The 17,632-nt window shown below is 34.1% G+C and overlaps 1 protein-coding gene across 1 annotated transcript in view; it reads left to right on the top strand.

Moving 5' to 3' along the window:
* FBN2 (fibrillin 2) overlaps positions 1–17,632 on the top strand; it is a 257,218-nt gene that overhangs the window by 119,461 nt on the left and 120,125 nt on the right. The gene's annotated exons all lie outside the window — the stretch shown is intronic.

Raw genomic sequence — 17,632 nt, 5'->3', positions numbered from 1 at the left:
GGTGGATCATGGACAAACAAGTTTCATCTTAATAGTTATAATAATTTTAATAAAATGTTTTAAGGAAAAAAAAACTAGTACATCATAACCATGTGTTTGTGGATGTTATTCCTGGAAACATTTATTTGAACAAAGATTATATTAAATTTTTTTAATAAAGACTTCATTTTCTTAGAGCAGTTTTAAGATCATTGCAAAATTGAGAAGAAGGTACAGAGATTTCCTATATACTCCCTGCCCTCATGAATGTATTGTATCCCCCATTATCAACATCCCCTACCAGAGTGGTACATTTGTTACAGTTGATGAACCTACACTGATACATCATAATCACCCAATGTCCATAGTTTACCTTAGGGTTCACTCTTGATGTTGTACATTCCATGAGTTTGGACAAATGTAAAATGACATGTATCATTATAGTAACATACAGAGTATTTTTACTGCCCTAAAAATCCTTTCATATTAAATCTTTAAATGAGAATATATAGAGAAATATATAGAGTTTGGACAAATGTAAAATGACATGTATCATTATATATAGAGTTTGGACAAATGTAAAATGACATGTATCATTATAGTAACATACAGAGTATTTTTACTGCCCTAAAAATCCTTTCATATTAAATCTTTAAATGAGAATATATAGAGAAATATATTAAGTAAAATGTAATATAGGTGATTCAAGGATATAGCAATAGGTATGGAGATGTGGTTCTTTAATGATTAGAATTTGGGAAATGACATTGTAAGATTTATTACTTTATCATCATCATTATTATTAGAAAGCTATTTGACTTCCAAAAAATAAAAGTACTCTAACCTAGAACTCAGAGTCGCCATTATTTTAGCTCAACAAGAGTTCAAATGAGAAAGGTATGGGCAGATAAGGTTATAATAAATTTAGCTCTATTATCTTTCTTTCTAGGTCTTACCTCCAATTATCACTTTCTATTCTTCCTACCCTTCTTTATAGTATTGCTTTTTTTAATCTTCTCTACTATCACTAGAGTGCAGTTGGAAACCCATTCTTTCCTAAAGTTAGAAAAAAGAAAATTCTGTCAACATCAGTAACATTGTTCCAGGTTTTTACCTTTATGCACTTACCTGTATGGTGTGTGAGACATGAATCAATGCAGCACTTGAAAAAAAAGGGATGTACATGCTATTGCAGTCAGTATTATATTTTATTTTTTAAATGTAATTTTTCAAGAGAAAAATATGAACAAATTTTTTCTAAAGCTACTGCTATGCTTGACATAAATAGGTTCTGTTTTAACATGAAGGCATATAAGAAAATGCTTTCAATGATATTTCAAAAAATGTATCAGAAGTTGCTTTCTTGTTTTGATGTGTTCTGAGCACAACATATTTGAAGCCTTTGAAGATACTTTGTAATAGAAAACATTTTAAGTTTGCTAAAAAATTCTTCTCCAATACTTTAGTAAAACCATATTGTGACTATTTAGTTGTAGGCTCAGAAAATTAATTCAAGTTAACAAACTCATAGAATACAACTATTCCAAATTAGATTATCATAATTTTTCTCCCACATGGAATATTTTCCCTTAATTTACCATGATAGAAAAAAATATTTTTCATAATTTACTAATAAAGAAAAACAGGAAGTAAAGCATTCTGGCACTTATTTGAAATTTGATTTTATAATTTAAAAATATTTTGGTATGTTTATTTCCCTTATAGCTTCAAGATGGAAGATTGTTTTTTTCCACAAAATATGTTACAATTTTATATAAATCCTATACTAGTATATATACTCTATTTGTAGGCTAGTATACTAGTATATATACTCTATTTGTAGTGGCTAGCTAATTAAATATTAATATTTCTATCTGGGATCAAGAAAGTATGTGTATCTCATGAATAAAATGTATTCTAGAATATGTTTCTCTTAAGAAGGTAATTAAAATTTCATTGTGGTATTCTTTTAGGAATATTACTATACTATGCGTATGTAACTACTGTCTTTATCATTTGCATAACTTGTAAGCAGTAAGATTGAGATGAGAGAGAAAAGAAGGGGGTGAAGAGAAATGGGAAGATTGTTCTGCCTTTTGTGGTTCATACCTCCCTCACGTGTGTAAAATGAGAGAATCTTTAAAGGGGTTGAAGAGAATGGTAGCGAGGACCATTTTTGGAATGTGTTGTCTATGAACTTGATTGTGGGAGAGGAGACTATAAGAAGAGAAGCCTGACTCATATCTGAAAAGTCTTAGTTCTGCATTTCCAGAGTTGAGTTTCCCATCTGCCAGGTGAGGACCTCACAGAAAGAAGATGGGTTGTATGGTCTTGAAAAGGCTCTCGCCACACAGACTCCTGGAGAGTGGGTGACCCTAGCCTGGGGATAAACTGTTAGAAACCTGGGAGAGTTGTAAGTAGCCAGATAGAGGAGGTACCTCTAGGATCAACGGTGAGAAGTAAGAGAACTCAGCATTGACAGGTTTCCCAAATCATCAATAAAAGTATTAGGCTTTGGAGCCACCATGTCCAGAGGGCACTGTTGACAGAATCATTCATTCAGAAAAATATTTATTGAGTTCCTGGCATACTTCTCTAGAATAATGAACAAAACATAAAAATCCATGCTCTCATGGTTTCAAATACTCATTACCATAAATTCTGTTTATACAAAACTGTTGAAAACATTTCTAACTTCATGACTTAGAGTTCTAAGTCTACAAGCAAAAGGTTAATTTTTGCATAAATCATCAAACTGGTACTCTGAGTAATTTAAGGAAAAGGGATTTCCAAACATATATCTCTTTCAAAATCTCAGTGAAGACCCCTGAGGTGTTTTGGTGAGAATTGTCCAGATAACTTACATGGATAAGCAACAGTTCTCTCTGTATCATAAAATAATCATTCAAGTATGTAGTGAAAATCTTTGTACTGCAATAGCCTAGTTAGAATGGGACCTGAGTGACATCCAGTCACAATCTTGGCAAGCCTCCCCAGTCAGCCATTTTGAATTTGCCACTTGGGTCAGAGAACGCTAACAGGGAATTCTTTGGATTCATGCATCTTTATCACCCCCTTAAACAGATCAAAGTATGTGTTTTGCAGGCTGAGCCTTAGGACTGACTTCTCCGTGTTCACACATCTATACTTATACAACTCATTTTGTGCATATGCACAGATATGTCTGTGTAGTTCAATGTATGCATGGTTACTTATTGAATTTAAACTGGCTATATATCAATGTAATCTGTCAGGTGAATAAGGAAATCAGCCAAACCCAAGAAAATACAACAGTGCCAATTCAAAGGTTAACTTCCTTTGTAAGAATTGCTCATGTGTCTTAGTAACTGAGCATACCATTTTTGTTGAGTTATTTCCTTTTATGGTAATAGGTATGAAAAGTACAGAGGTTAATGAATATATGATAATTTAATAATGGAATATAGGACAGATTTCTTTTACACCTAATGCCATTAATGATGATACATCATTAGAGTATTGATAAAAGATCAAGATTTCTTAAATTAAGGTTCTTACTGCATTATGCCAGAATATTTTTAAAATCCTGAGAGTTTTATGATTACATCTTAATGTACTGATGTTTAACAAGAAAAATGGGAACAGAAATATTAAATTCTTGCATCTTTGCCAAGTCCAAATGGTTATAGTAAATTTAACTTTGGAATTTCCTGACTTTTGTGTTGTTGAAATTGTAGGTTTTACCCAACATTAAGGGAGTCTTTCAATTTCATTTTACTGTATTTAAATTTTTTAGGTAATTATGGAAGGCAGGGAGGATTGGAAGAAAGATTCTGGATGCCATAGTTTTTTAACAGCTCACCACTCAGTTGTTAAAAGTATTTTCTTACAGAAGCTCAGCATCATCATTTTAAGTCTTCAGTATTTTAAAACTTGTAATAATTTGGTCTTATTCATATAGATCTAACAAAGGATAACAAAATGTTTCCACTCTCAGTAAATTAAAAATAAAGAAAAAGACAAAAAGAAAAGGAAAGAAAAGAAAGAAAAAGCCACTACTAGTAAATAGCTACACTTCCCAAGAAATATCATTTTGGAATGCAGACCAAAAATTTAAGCTCATAATGTTTGACTATGTTATCAGTAACTTTTACATATTTTGAAATAGAAATAGCTTTCCAACTGTTGCTGTAATGTTAAAAAGCACTGCGATGGAATTGCTTCTTGCTGCCGTTACTCCATGCCTGAGTTACTCCAAATTAGTGTTTAGAAAGATGCACTATTGATTTCAGGCCAAATGGGAACCGTTCATTACATTGCTACAGTAGCAGCCTGTTAAAAATGCTGTTATTGTGCTTACATAGACCAAAAAAATCTTAATTAAAAAGTTCCTTTAGTGCTTATTAGTGTTAATAGACTGGGACTATTTTAAATGTGCTTCCCAGATCAATAATGAGAAAAAAGAGACCAAGAAGGAATAGATAATCTTTCTATAGTAAAACCCTGAAATAACACAAAGATATTGATATTACATGATAGATGACAGGCTTCCATCCTTTGTACAGCCCCTCATGTTTTCCATTATCCTAAAAAAAAAAATCCTTTTCTTTCTACATTCCCCTTGGGCCACTGCCCTCTCTTTTCCTTCCTCTTCACATCAAACTTTGGAATTATTTATAGTTGTTCTCTACTTTCTTCTGACTTACTCTAAAAACCCATTGTAATCTAGGGAATATCCTCACCAGTCAAGTAAATTTCATTTCATCAAGATCACTAGGTGGACTTTTCCCATTCCTACAGAAAGAATCATCTGTATGCAGTTGGCTCTCAAAAATAGAACACCGATTTTTCTGCCTTTGTATTCAGCTGCCTACGAGGCATGTATACTTCATATGTCCCACAATTACCTCACACTCAGCATACACAGACTGAGTCTTTAGCTCCACTACACCCACTCTACACCTGCCTCATCTCAGTGATTGATCCAACCTTCCAGCCTCTTGCCCAGGACCTAAATCTGGTTACTACTCGTGATACTTCCTTCCATTTCCTGACACTACTATTTTGTCACAAAGACATTTGGATAGATTCTACTTCCTAAATAGATTTTTAATTCATCCATTTCTCTCTGCCTTCATCACCACTGTCTCTCTTCTGGATTACTGAGACAGCTTTCTGTGAGTTCTCCCTACCTCGTACTTGTTGGCACTGCATTCTTTTTTCCACATTGCACAGTGACCTTTTTAGAGCACAAATTTGGTCATTTCACTCTTCTATTTGAGTCTCCTGTTCTCCGGATTAAGTTCCTACAAATCATCCTCCACTTATCTCTTTAGCTTCATTTCTTTCTATACACTCTGATTCAGACACATTAACATGTACTTAGTTCCTCAAATAAATTATACTCCCTGTTGCCTTGTCTTTGTATGTGCTTATTCCTCTGCTTGGAAAACAATATTCCATTTCATTTTTATGGCCTGTTGGAGGCCTACTTATCTGTTATAGCTTAGTTCAATTATCACTTTCCTGTGGAGTCTTTCCTGACCCTTTGCTCCTCTGCCTCTCTCCTACTTCAGTTTTTATCGCACCATATTGTCATCGGGTATAACCCTAATCTCCTGGCCATCACTGGAAGCTTCTGGGGAAGGAGTCCAGCAAACCTCTGGTTTCAGCTGTACTCACTGCTTTGCAATTCTATTTCTGGCCCAAGGAAATGTTTATCTTGTATTTTGAGACCAGCTGGGTCTTTTTGTTTTCTCTTTTTTATGTCATCTGTCACCATTACGTGTTTAGAGCAAAAGGTGTGGGGGGGGGAGTACCAAAGCATCTTGACTAGAAGTCAAAATCTACATGTTTAATAAGCCATCCAGGTGATTCGTATGCACATTCAAGTTTTGTAACATCTGTACTCTATTTTTTTCTATTGAGAACGCCGAAGCTATTTGACCTGAACTTATTCAACCTCAGATTCCCTATATTACTACATCCTCATTTTCCATTTTCCCTGCCTTTGATGAAATGTCCTCCCATCTTTCCAGAGCAAAATACTCCAGCTCTGCACTTAATTCCGTCACCTTTCAAGACCCCTTCTAACTCTTGCCATTAATTAGTTCAGTTTCTAGCTTGCCTCTCTTGTCTTTCCTCTTTCTCTTCAGACCTACAATAAAGGCTAACCTAAAACACATTAGCACAAAACCTCTCTTCCTCCATCTTTTTGGTCACTTCTCATTATACTTTCTTTCTGACTTTCTTCACTGTAAAATTTTCTAAAAGCTTAATTTATACCAGCAATCTCAAGTTTCTCACCACCTACTTATTTTTATCTTTTTATATCTTTATCTTTTTCTTGAATCCCTCATAACATTTGCTATTCTTGATTACCGTTTCTCCTTAAATATGGTTCCTTGATGTATTAATTTGCTAATGCTGTTGTAACATATTACCAAAAATTTAGTGGCTTAAAACAACACAGATTTATTATTTTACAGTTCTGCAGATCAGAAGTCCAAAATACGTCTCACTGGGCTGAAATCAAGGAATCAGTAGGACAACATTCCTTCTGCTAGTCTAAGGAACAGTCCATTTTCTTTTCCAGCTTCTAGAAGCTGCCTTCATCCCTTGGCTTGTGACCTCTTTCCATCCTCAAAGCTAGCAGTGTAGCATCTTCAAGTCTCTCTTGGAATCTGACACCTCTGCCTTCTTCTTCCATTTATAAGGACCCTTGATTACTTTGGACCCAGGGCCAGATAATCCACGATTATCTACCCATCTCAAAATCAACTGATTAGCATCTTACTTCCCCTTTGTCATGTAAACTAACCTGTTTACAGGTACCAGGATTAGGACTCTGACATCTTTGGTGAGCCATTATTCTGCCTACTTCATTTGACTTTTTAAAAATTTAAATAGCTTTTCAGTGATCTCTTTTTTATCTTCACTTTCTTCTTTTTCTTCAAACGAATATATCCTCCCAGAAACTATTTCTAACAACTTCTTTTCACTTTATAATTGTGTGTTACTGATTTTATTCACATTGATAGTTTCAACTATCGTTATGCTTAGATGCTGATCACTTTCTAAAATCCACCCTAAATTTTCACCTGTTTTCTAGATGTTATTAACTCAAAATGTTAATGATAAAATTATTTCCTTTTCCAAAAATATTTTTCTGTATTTCACTAATTAACAATAGCTCAGCAATGAAAACTTGCTGTCCCTTTCCTTTATCCTTGCTTCTTCTTTCAGACTATTCCTTTAATTTATTCTTTCCCCTTCTAGTCTTACCCTCATTAACTGGAGCTTATACCAAATCATTACCTCTACTGTCCCTGAACCCGTTCTTACCCGAGCCCTGTTCTCCTTTATCAACATTGGCAGATATCTTTGCCAAAAGTAAAATTCTTATTCTCTTTCCCTGCTTAATGATTCGATTCGTCCTCATTGCTACAAGGACAGATTCCTGAGAATGACATTCTAACTTTCTAGTTGTATTTTCCACTCTCTTAAGCATACCCTCAGATCATGGGAAACTGTTCATTCCTCATCTGTACTTTTTAATTGACCACCTCCATACTTTCGCTCATAGTATTTCCTCCTTCTGGTACAACCTCCACTCATCTTCTCTGCACGTTAAAGCTCTACCTCATTTTACAGGGTTCTTTATCAACAGCTATATCCTCCAAGAGTTTTTCCTGGTTCTCAAAATTGAATTCAGATGGCATATTGTTCATCATCTATTATTGTGCTCTGTTTTACATTTACCTATTTAAAAGATTATAAATTGATGGAGGTCAGAGATTATGTATAATTGGTACATGGTATGTGACAAATTGAAGGCCTTTATTCGGCAATTATTTAATATGTTCTTAAGTGAATAGTAGATGCCTAATTAAATCTTAATTGTTTGATATTTAAAGAAAGTTGAAAGTTTTAAAGAATGAATAGCATTTTCATTATTATTTCAAACAAATTTTTTATTAAAGAAATTACATCTTTTTATGGCTCATTAGTTATAAGTAATTGAATTCAGGTAGCATATTGTTAGTCATCTATTATTGTGCCTTGTTTTACATTTATCTACTTAAAAGATTATAAATTCATGAAGATTAGAGATTATATATAATTGATACATGGTATGTGAAAAATTGAAGGCATTTAATCAGCAATTATTTAATAAATTCATAAATGAATGTGTCTAAATTTTAGTCAGAATCAACCTTTTTTATAAAAGTACACTTGATCGAGGCATAGGACAGAGCCAAAGCTAATATTTACCAATTAGAGCTGAAGGTAAAACAAAGTGATAGTTCAAAAATTTCACAGCTGTTCTTACCAGATTTGATCTGTTCTCTTATACTGTATGAGAAAAAATTCACAAGAAGATTCTAGGGATTATATCTGCCCACCACCTCACAAATAAATTGTATATAAAAAAATAAATAGTTGCATGCTAACTTGACAGGTCTGAATAAGTTAATACATCAGGTTTCTTGGTTATAATAATAATGTAATAAGTAATATCTCCTCCAATGGTTCATGATTCATACTAAAGTAGAAAACCTGAGTTAAGTGAAAAAGTTTATGGCATGGGAGGGTGAGGCTTCCAGAATGGTGAAGAAAGGACCTCATTAGACCCTGTCCCAAGCAAAACAAGAATATAACTGGTGAAATTTATTTTGGAAACATACACACACAATAATTTTAAGCCCCTGAAATTCTCCTAAGGGCATATAGCAAATAGATATTAATACAAGAAAATCTATTAAATCTTGGTAAGAACAGCAAGAGTCAAACAGTATTTGAGCCACAACATGCTCCCTTTCCACCACTGCCCACCTCTGTATTCCAGATCTACCTGGGTGCTCTACTTCATGTGGATGCAGCCAGGAAGACAGAGGCCAGCCTCCATCCTCAGCTAACATTCTGGAGCTATGGTTTTACCTCAGGAGGGCCAGGTTACCCAGGTTTCTTATCTCCTTTCCCTACTCTGAGTTCATTTACAAAAGCTGTCATCTAAATGAGAGTGATAGAGAGGACTGCTCTCCCTTCTCTACCCAGCACCAACCCTTAAGTGGAAGCTGTACTCTAAGTGCAACAGGCCATGAATAGTGGTTATCCAAATGCCCCAACTTCAACTCGCTCATAAAGCAGAGGTTTAACTCAGGGAGAGGTTTATTGAGAATACCAGGAGCTGCCAATTTCCTTCCTCCAGTACTCACTATTAAAGCAAAGGCATCACTCTAGGTGAAATGAGAATGTGCTCCCAGCATCCCTGCTTGCCCAAAAGAAAGGCAGGCCAGAGGACTAAGAGCCCCTCAGCTCTGCCTGAGGAAACAACTTTATTTGGAACTGAGACTAGAGATTTGGGTGGAAAGCAATTAAGAGGTTAGTCTCTCTGTAATTCAAGCAAAACAGCAGAACAGCCAGAAATTTAATAGAATTAGGGAAAGAGACAGCTCAGAAGAGCCCTACTAGGATCATTGTCAACTCTGAGGTTTGAGAAAAGTAGGCTAAACCCACTAAGGATTAATCAGAGTAGGATGTGTGACAGACTTGAAAGCATTCTTCAAGCCACACACAGACCCGTCAACACAGGCAGAAGCTTCATGGCACAAAGAACTTAAACACAGCTTATGACCAAACACTGAATAATTTAAGCTACTCTGACCCAAGGATGACTCCTAGGGAGCGGGGCTTAAAAATAATAGCACAGTCATTTCTGACAGAAATTATGTGCATGTTCAAGGCTGTGTCCTCTCTAAAGAGATCAAAAAGGCAACCTCCAAGCTTCTTGTTCCTGGCTGAACACGGAGCAAAAAAAAAAAAACCCAAAAAACAAAAAACCCTATAAAGTCCTTGAACTAGCAACCTCTAAGCCACATACATCCAACACTAAAGGGTAAAAATCTCACTGTCTAAGGGGCCATAAGCACATCATTTGACCAATGAGTGCCTTTTGCACTCTACAGAAGATATACTTTAGAATTAAAAATGTAGATAGGTTGAAGATTAAAATATGGAAATAAGATATATCATACAAATGACAACCAGTTAGAATGGCTAAATTATTATCAGACAAAATAGACTTTAAGTAAAAAAATGTTCCTAGAGATAAGGATATCTCATAATGATAAAAGAATTAATCCATCAGAGTTTTATAATGGTTATAAAAATATATATGCCCTAACAACAGAGGCCCAAATATGTGAAGCAAAACTGACAGAATCGAAGGGAGAAAGAGATAATGTATCAATAATAATGGAGAATTCAATAACCCACTTTCATTAATGGATAAAATTAATACAACAACTAGACAGAATGTCAAGGAAATAGAACAATGAACAACACTATAAACTAATTAGATCTCACAGACACATAAAGAATATTCCACCCAAAAGAGCAGAATATATACTCTTCTCAAATGCATACAGAACATTCTCCAGATAGACCATATGCTAGGTCATAAAACAAGGCTCAAAAAATTTAAAAGCATTGAAATCATATAAAGGATGAGCTCCAACCACAATAGAATTAAATGGAATCAATAACAGAAGGAAGTTTGGAAGGTTCATAAATGTGGAAATGAAGCAACAGATTCCGAAATAACCAATTGTGCGAAGAAGAATCCCAGGAAAATTGGAAAATAATTTGTGGTGAATGAACACACACAAAACATGCAAAATTTGTGAGATTAATTTAAAGCAGTCCTCAGAGGGAAATCTACTGTTGTAAATACCTATATTAAAAAGAAGAAATCTTCCACTTTAAGAAACAAAAGAAAAAAACTAAAATCACAGCAAGCAGAAGGAAGACAAAGGGTGGAAATAAGTGAAGATGAGCTTAGAAAACAATAGAGAATGTCAACAAAATCAATAGTTGATGGTTTGAAAAGATCAACATAAAATTAATGATCCTTTAGACTGAACAAGAAAAAAAGAAGGAAGACTCAAACACAAATGAAAGAAGGGATATCACTGACCTGTAAAAGTGATCATAAAGTAATACTGTGAACAACACTATGCCATTAAATTATATAACATAGACCAAAAAAAGACAAGTTCCTAGAAAGACACACATTAACAAAACTGACCCTAAAAGAAATAGAAATCTGAGTTGATAATAACAATATAAACGTGGTATAACAAGTAAAGAGATTTAAAAATTTCTCAAAAAGAAAGAAAATCTAAGGCCCCGATGGCTTTAATGGTAAATTCTACCAAACATTCGAAGATAAATTAATACCAGTATGTTGTAAAGTATTCCCAAAAATAGAGGAGGTAGGAATGCCTCCCAACTCATTCTTTAAGGACAATATCACCCTGATACCAAAACCAGACAAAAAATGTACCAGAAAAGAAAACTGTAGATTAATATTGCTTATGAATATAGATGTAAATATCTTTAAAAAATATTAGCACACCAAATGCAGCCACATACAAAAAGGATTATGTATTATCATCAGTTAAGATTTATTCTAGGAATACAAGGTTAGTTCAACATCTGTAAATCAAGTGAATATGTAAGTAAAATAAAGGACAAAGCCATACAGTCATCTCATTAGATGCAGAAAAAGCATTTAAAAATAATCTAATGCCCTTTCATGATAAAAATAATCAACAAATTCACCCAAAAAAGGGAGCATCGTCAACCTGATAGGGCATTTCTGAAAATCATACTTACTGGCAAAAGAATGAATGCTTCCCCAGAGATAAAAACAAAACAGATGTCCACTCTCGAAATTTCTATTCAACATTGTTCTAGAAGTTTTAGTTAGGGCAATAAGTAAGAAAAAAGAAATTAAAAGTATTCAGTTTGGAAAGGAAGAAGTAAAACCACATACTTGCAGATGACATGCCTTTAGTGGACAACTGAAGTGAATAAGATATCCACTAAAGTGGAGAAGATATCCTCTAAAAAACTATTCATTCCAATAAATGAGTTTAGCTAGGTTGCTATTATACAATATCAATATATAAAAATTAGTGTTTAAAATTCTAAAAATAAAACTAAGGAAAGTTTTATTTACAGTAAGATAAAAAGAATAAAATGTTCCGGAATAATTTCACAAAAGCAGTAAAAGAATTTTACACTTAAAACTACAAAACCTTGTTGAAAGAAATAAAAGATCTAAATAAATGGAAAGACATCCCATATTTATAGACCAGAAAACTTAATATTAAGATGGTAATACTTCCCAAATTGATCTATAGATGTAATACCCTTGTCAATATCTCAACTTGCTGCTTTTGTAGAAATTGGCAATCTAATCCTAAGGTTAATATGGAAATTCATATACAAATCATGTATCAGATATGGAACAGATCTAAAGAACTCTTACATTCAATTATAAAGGACAAATAATTAAAAACTGGGCAAAATAATTGAGTGTATAGTCTATAAAGAAGCTATATAAAAGCACATGAAAATATGCTCATCATTAGTCATTAGGGAAATGCAAACCAAAACTACAGTGTGGTACTATTTCATACCATTACAATAAAAAAAATAATAATGAGTGTTGGCAAGTATGTGGAGAAATTGAAATCTTTATACATTGCTAATAATGTAAAATATAACAAATGCTTTAGAAAACAATTTGAGAGTTTCTTAAGCAGTTAAACATAGAGTTACTAAATGACTCAGCAATTTTACTTAAAGGCATATACCCAAGTGAGATGAAAGCGTATGTCTACACAAAACTAGTACACAAATATTTACAACAGCTTTATCCTTAACAGCCCCCAAATGGAAACATCTTAAATATCCACCAAATGACGAATAGATAAATAAAATGTGGTATACCCATACTGTCAGCGCCGAGCTGATCAAGAAGGGAAGGTTCAATAGTGAGACGCCCAGTTGGAAGAATGCATAGAAGGTCGACGTGAGAATGAAACGGCAGGCACCAACTTTTTGTGTGAAGCAAAGTTCTTTTGGGAGAAGTGCAATCTATTGCAGGGAGTGGGCTTCTGCTTCGGCTCTTCTTGTGCTCCCCTTCTTGTGCTCCCCTTCTGCTCTCCAGGAGACCGCATGGCTCCTCACATATCAGAGTACAATAGTGGCATTCAGCCACACATACATGATACAATAAGCTGAATTATGTTTAAATATTTTAGGTGCAGGCGCCCTGCTACACTAATGTAACATTCTAAACCTGGGGCCCTATTCCTAGCCGTGAGCCTGGATCACAGCCAGACCTGGGACCCGCCAGGCTTGGGACCCATATATACAGTGGAATGTTAATCAGCAATTAGAAAGAATGAAGTACTGATATATGCCACAACATGGATGAACCTTGAAAACATGCTAAGTGAAAGAAACCAGTCATGAAAGATCATATACTTTATGAATCCATTTATATGAAATGTTTGTAACAGGCAAATCAGACAGATTAGTTATTATTAGTTATAGATCTATTAGTTATATATTAATTACTGCCTAAGTCTTGGAGGGAGTTAGGGAGAGTGACTGCTAATGGAATGGAATTGCTTTTGGAGGGATGAAAATGTTCTCAAATTAGGTTGTAGTGATGGCTGCACAACTCTGCGAATGTACTAAAAACCATTGAATTTCATACTTTAAGTGGGTGAATTGTATTACCACACATATTATATTTAAATGAAGCCATTTATAAATATATAATGAAATTCCGAGTACGACTGATACATACCATGATTTCAAAATCTGAAAAGGGAAAGAAACGTTAATTTTTCCATCATATCTTATTTTATCATTTTGACAATACCTGTTTTCCTTAATAAAGCTTGAAGTAGGTAGCTATTTTGGCTAAAACATTTTAAGTTTAGTCCTCAAGTTTTTCAATTTCTAACAATTATATTATTGAGACCAGAGGAATCAGCCTCATGACAAATACTTTGCTCCCAAATTATACAAGAATAGGCCAAATATATACTGTTCTTCAGCATGGTTTGGAAAATATTCTAAAATACTTTTTTTAAAAACAAAATTTCTTCTTTATTTGTTCAGGTTCTCCATAATAATTATTTACATGGACTACTTTATATACAGCCTTAACTACGCCACCAGATTCTGACCCAGAATCTCTGGGGCCAATGTTCTTTAAAAGATTCAGTAGTACTCTGATCACTTGGCACTTACCAAAATTATTATTATATTTTGCTTCTGATGGATTACAGTAAATATTTTGTAAAATGTTGGTTGACAAATGCTCAATTGTCATGGTTGGCAGATAAATCTATGGTTTTAGATCTCGTTTCTTTAAAAAAAAAAAAAAAATGTGTTCAGCGTCTTCAAATTACCAAATACTTTCCAGTCCTCTTTCTTTACTCTTCCATGGCACACTTAAAACTCACTCCTTTGTGGCAGCATTTTTTTTCTTAGCCTTCATTCCCCTTCCTCTTCCTCTTACCTCCCTGACCTTTCTTTCCCAGCCTCCTGTACTGGCTTTTCTTCCTTTGACTTTTAGACAGTGGTGATTCTGAGAGTTCCTTCCTTAAGTTCAACTCTTTTCATTTCTGTGTCTTCTTTGGAGATCTCATCTATTGTTACGACTTCAGAGTGCAATTCGTAGAGTCGGTGATAAACCACAAGTATACCTCTTTACAACTTATGTCTTTAGTGAATTTCAGAATTTTAGCTGCTTGGTTAGAATTTCTACATTTCTAACTAAGAAGCTAAAAATTTCTCTAAAACATCTCAAGTTCAAAATGTCCAAAAATCAATTTAACCTCAAAATGTGTTCTTCCCTCTGTGTCACATTGTCTGTTAATAATGTTACCATCATTTCTCTTATCAATTAAGGTAGAAAGCTGAGATTTTTATCCCATAGCAAAGTCCTATATGATTTCTCCTTCTAGATATCTCTTGAATATGTGTTCTCTTCCTCCTTATAAAGCCTATTTCATGCTCTTATCATTTATCACTGAGCTGTTTATTATCTATCCACATTAAACTCAAGGAGTGTCTTTTAAAATATTGATTTGCTTATCAAATGCTCTTGTTTAACTTAAACTCCTTCATAGACACCATTAATCACCTCAGGATAAAAGCCAAAGTCCTTGAGAATGCTCCTCAGAATCTGGCATATGACTAACTAGTTAAGCTTATATTCCATTAGTTTGCCAGCCATTCTGGTATACTTTTCATTCTTTACCCATGCTATTTTTTGCTTTGCTTTTGTTGTTTTTTATTAGTTTACAGCTAACTGAATTTCACTTGCCACAGTAGCTGGTTCAGAACTCTAGGCCATGCCAATCAGCACATTCTCCTAACTAGAGGAGTCCTTCAAAAATTGGCATGTGATTCAGTTCAAGACATTAGGACAAAAAGAAAGATTTGCTTGGATTCTCCTTGGAAAAAAGTTTTCTTCCACTTAGGAGAAAACTATAGGAAGAGCCACCCTCTCTTCTGCTAGATGTTCTAGTCAAAGCTCTAACCTAGAACTGCTACAGCTATTCTGCATCGATCAAGGAAGGCAGCCTAAGGATGCAGTCAAAGCACAGAGAAGGGTGTAGTTGAGCATATCTCACAGAAGATGATCAAGAGCCATTGGCTTAAACCAATCCTGAAGTCCATGCCCCTTCGGGACTTCCAGATATGCAGGCTATTAAATTTCTGATTTATGTCAGTTTGGATCAATTTTTCTGATATTCGCAGACCAAGCCTCCAAACTGATAAATAAACTCTTTTTTAAAAGTTCAAGGGTAGGTAAGTGGAAGAGGGCGCAATAGATATGCAGAGCAGGAATGAAAACAATTCTCATTAAGACTGCCTTTTCCCATGAGTAGACTTGGGCACACTTGTTTATACCTAGGCAACATACACTTTATATTTGAAAAGATAATACTTCCAAATATGATTATGACATATGATCTTGAAGAACTAAAACTACAAAAGAGCTAAATGCATCTTTCTTAATATAAATGTTAAATTTAAATTTAAATTCATGGATGAATATTGGGCATGAACTACAGTAAAATTAAAAAGCATAAATGTTTTAATTTTTTATATTGAGGGGAGAGATTTATCCCAAAAATAAATGAAAAATATTCTATTTTTCATATAGAATTCTTAGACATTTTAATGAGAGCCTTTTACATATAATTTTGAAGCTAACTTTTTAAAGTTGCAATTTAATTCTAATGAGAATCGTGAAACATGGGGTTTTTGTACAAAGTATTTAACACAAAAACCACAAATTTAATATCATTTCATGTGTTCTCTGTTCCAGATTTTTTTTTCCTTGAAAAAGAAAAATGTCAAACATCTTTCAATTTTGTACTCTCTTTATTGTCAAGAAGGGTATTTGGAAGTAGAGCACAAAGAAGTTCTTTGTTATGAAAGGAAATGCCCGGAAATAAGAGTTACTGTTTAAATGGAAGACTTAAGTTCCTAAATTTTAAGAATTTGGATCAATCCAGGGGCCCCCCATAAGTGCCTTTATTGTTGGTATAACTTTAGATGTAAGAGGATTAAAAAGCAAAATTTTTGGTCCTTCACTTTTTTGCTTCTTGCTGCTGTACTTTGTGCTCTTCTCTTTTTTTGCCTTCTTTATCCAGAAGCGATTGATCAATTTATTAATAATCAAAGTACAGCTGTTCTAGTTTCCTTTCTCTTCTGAATCCACATTCAGTTTTATGACGATGCACTGCACTAAGATAGCAACACAAGATGCAACAGGTCCTGATTTTGCACACGTGGTTTTATTTTATTGGATTAAATCTGATGGCAACTAACCACATTATATATTTGCTCCTCATGCAGTCAATTCATGTTAGAATTCTGGTCTCTCAGGGAACTGGTAGATTTTAATTTGTACAACTGTGCCTTCAGTGGCTAACTGTTAAGCCTCAAATGAAGATATTATTTCAGAGAATGTCTGAATCTGGGAACTTTTTTTATATGAATATTCCAAGAAGACATACAAGCATATAGTTATTTCCTGATACAAGTCATAGGTAAAAGTGACTTGTCAAAATGAATGGGAAACAAAAAGATGAACAGAACAATAGAAGAATTCAAAAGGTATTGCCAACTGTTTATTTTAATTATGAAGGTTAAAGTTTTTCTTATATTCACTATAACAATATCATTTTTGTGCTTTTATTAATACATTCCTAAAAAAATAAATGCAACTAAAAGAAATTAAATGCTCAGATTCACATTTTAGTAATTATCTGTTTGTGGCTTTTATAAAATTGGTCCCTATATTCACTGGCCTTTGCTAGCTCTAGTCCTTCAAAAGGACAACCAACTCCCAACATTCATGGCAGGATTTTTCTCACAATGGCTCATTTCCTTTTAAATGTATTAGCAATTAGCTCCCAGCGTACCTAATTGTAGCTTTGTTTGACTTTCCACCTCTCTCAGCTTATTGAACTAGAAAAAAAGGGCATTAAAGCTTATATAAATGGCCAGGTTTCCTGCTTTAGGGAAAGTTTAAAAGAAAGCAGACCTTTCATTAATGTGAAAGGGAATAGACTAGTCCCAGCATTGAGTAAGCTGAATGAATAAGTGCAGGGAGGTTCGCTGGGAAAACTGGACACCTCCCAAAGCCCCCCAAGTTTGTCCTTTGCCATGTTTCTGTATTATTTTAGATTTGAAATGAATTCCCAGAATGTCAAGTATACCCATATTCAGATGTAAGTACAAAAACATTTCCTGAAGCCCGCTAGGAAAAAAAAAAAAAAAAAAA

The sequence above is a fragment of the Pteropus medius genome, unplaced genomic scaffold, assembly GCF_902729225.1.
Source record: "Pteropus medius unplaced genomic scaffold, Ma_sr-lr_union100, whole genome shotgun sequence".
In the NCBI taxonomy this organism is placed as follows: Eukaryota; Metazoa; Chordata; class Mammalia; order Chiroptera; family Pteropodidae; genus Pteropus; species Pteropus medius.
The sequence above is the reverse complement of the archived record's forward strand: the minus strand, read 5'-3'. Positions and strand labels throughout refer to the sequence as shown.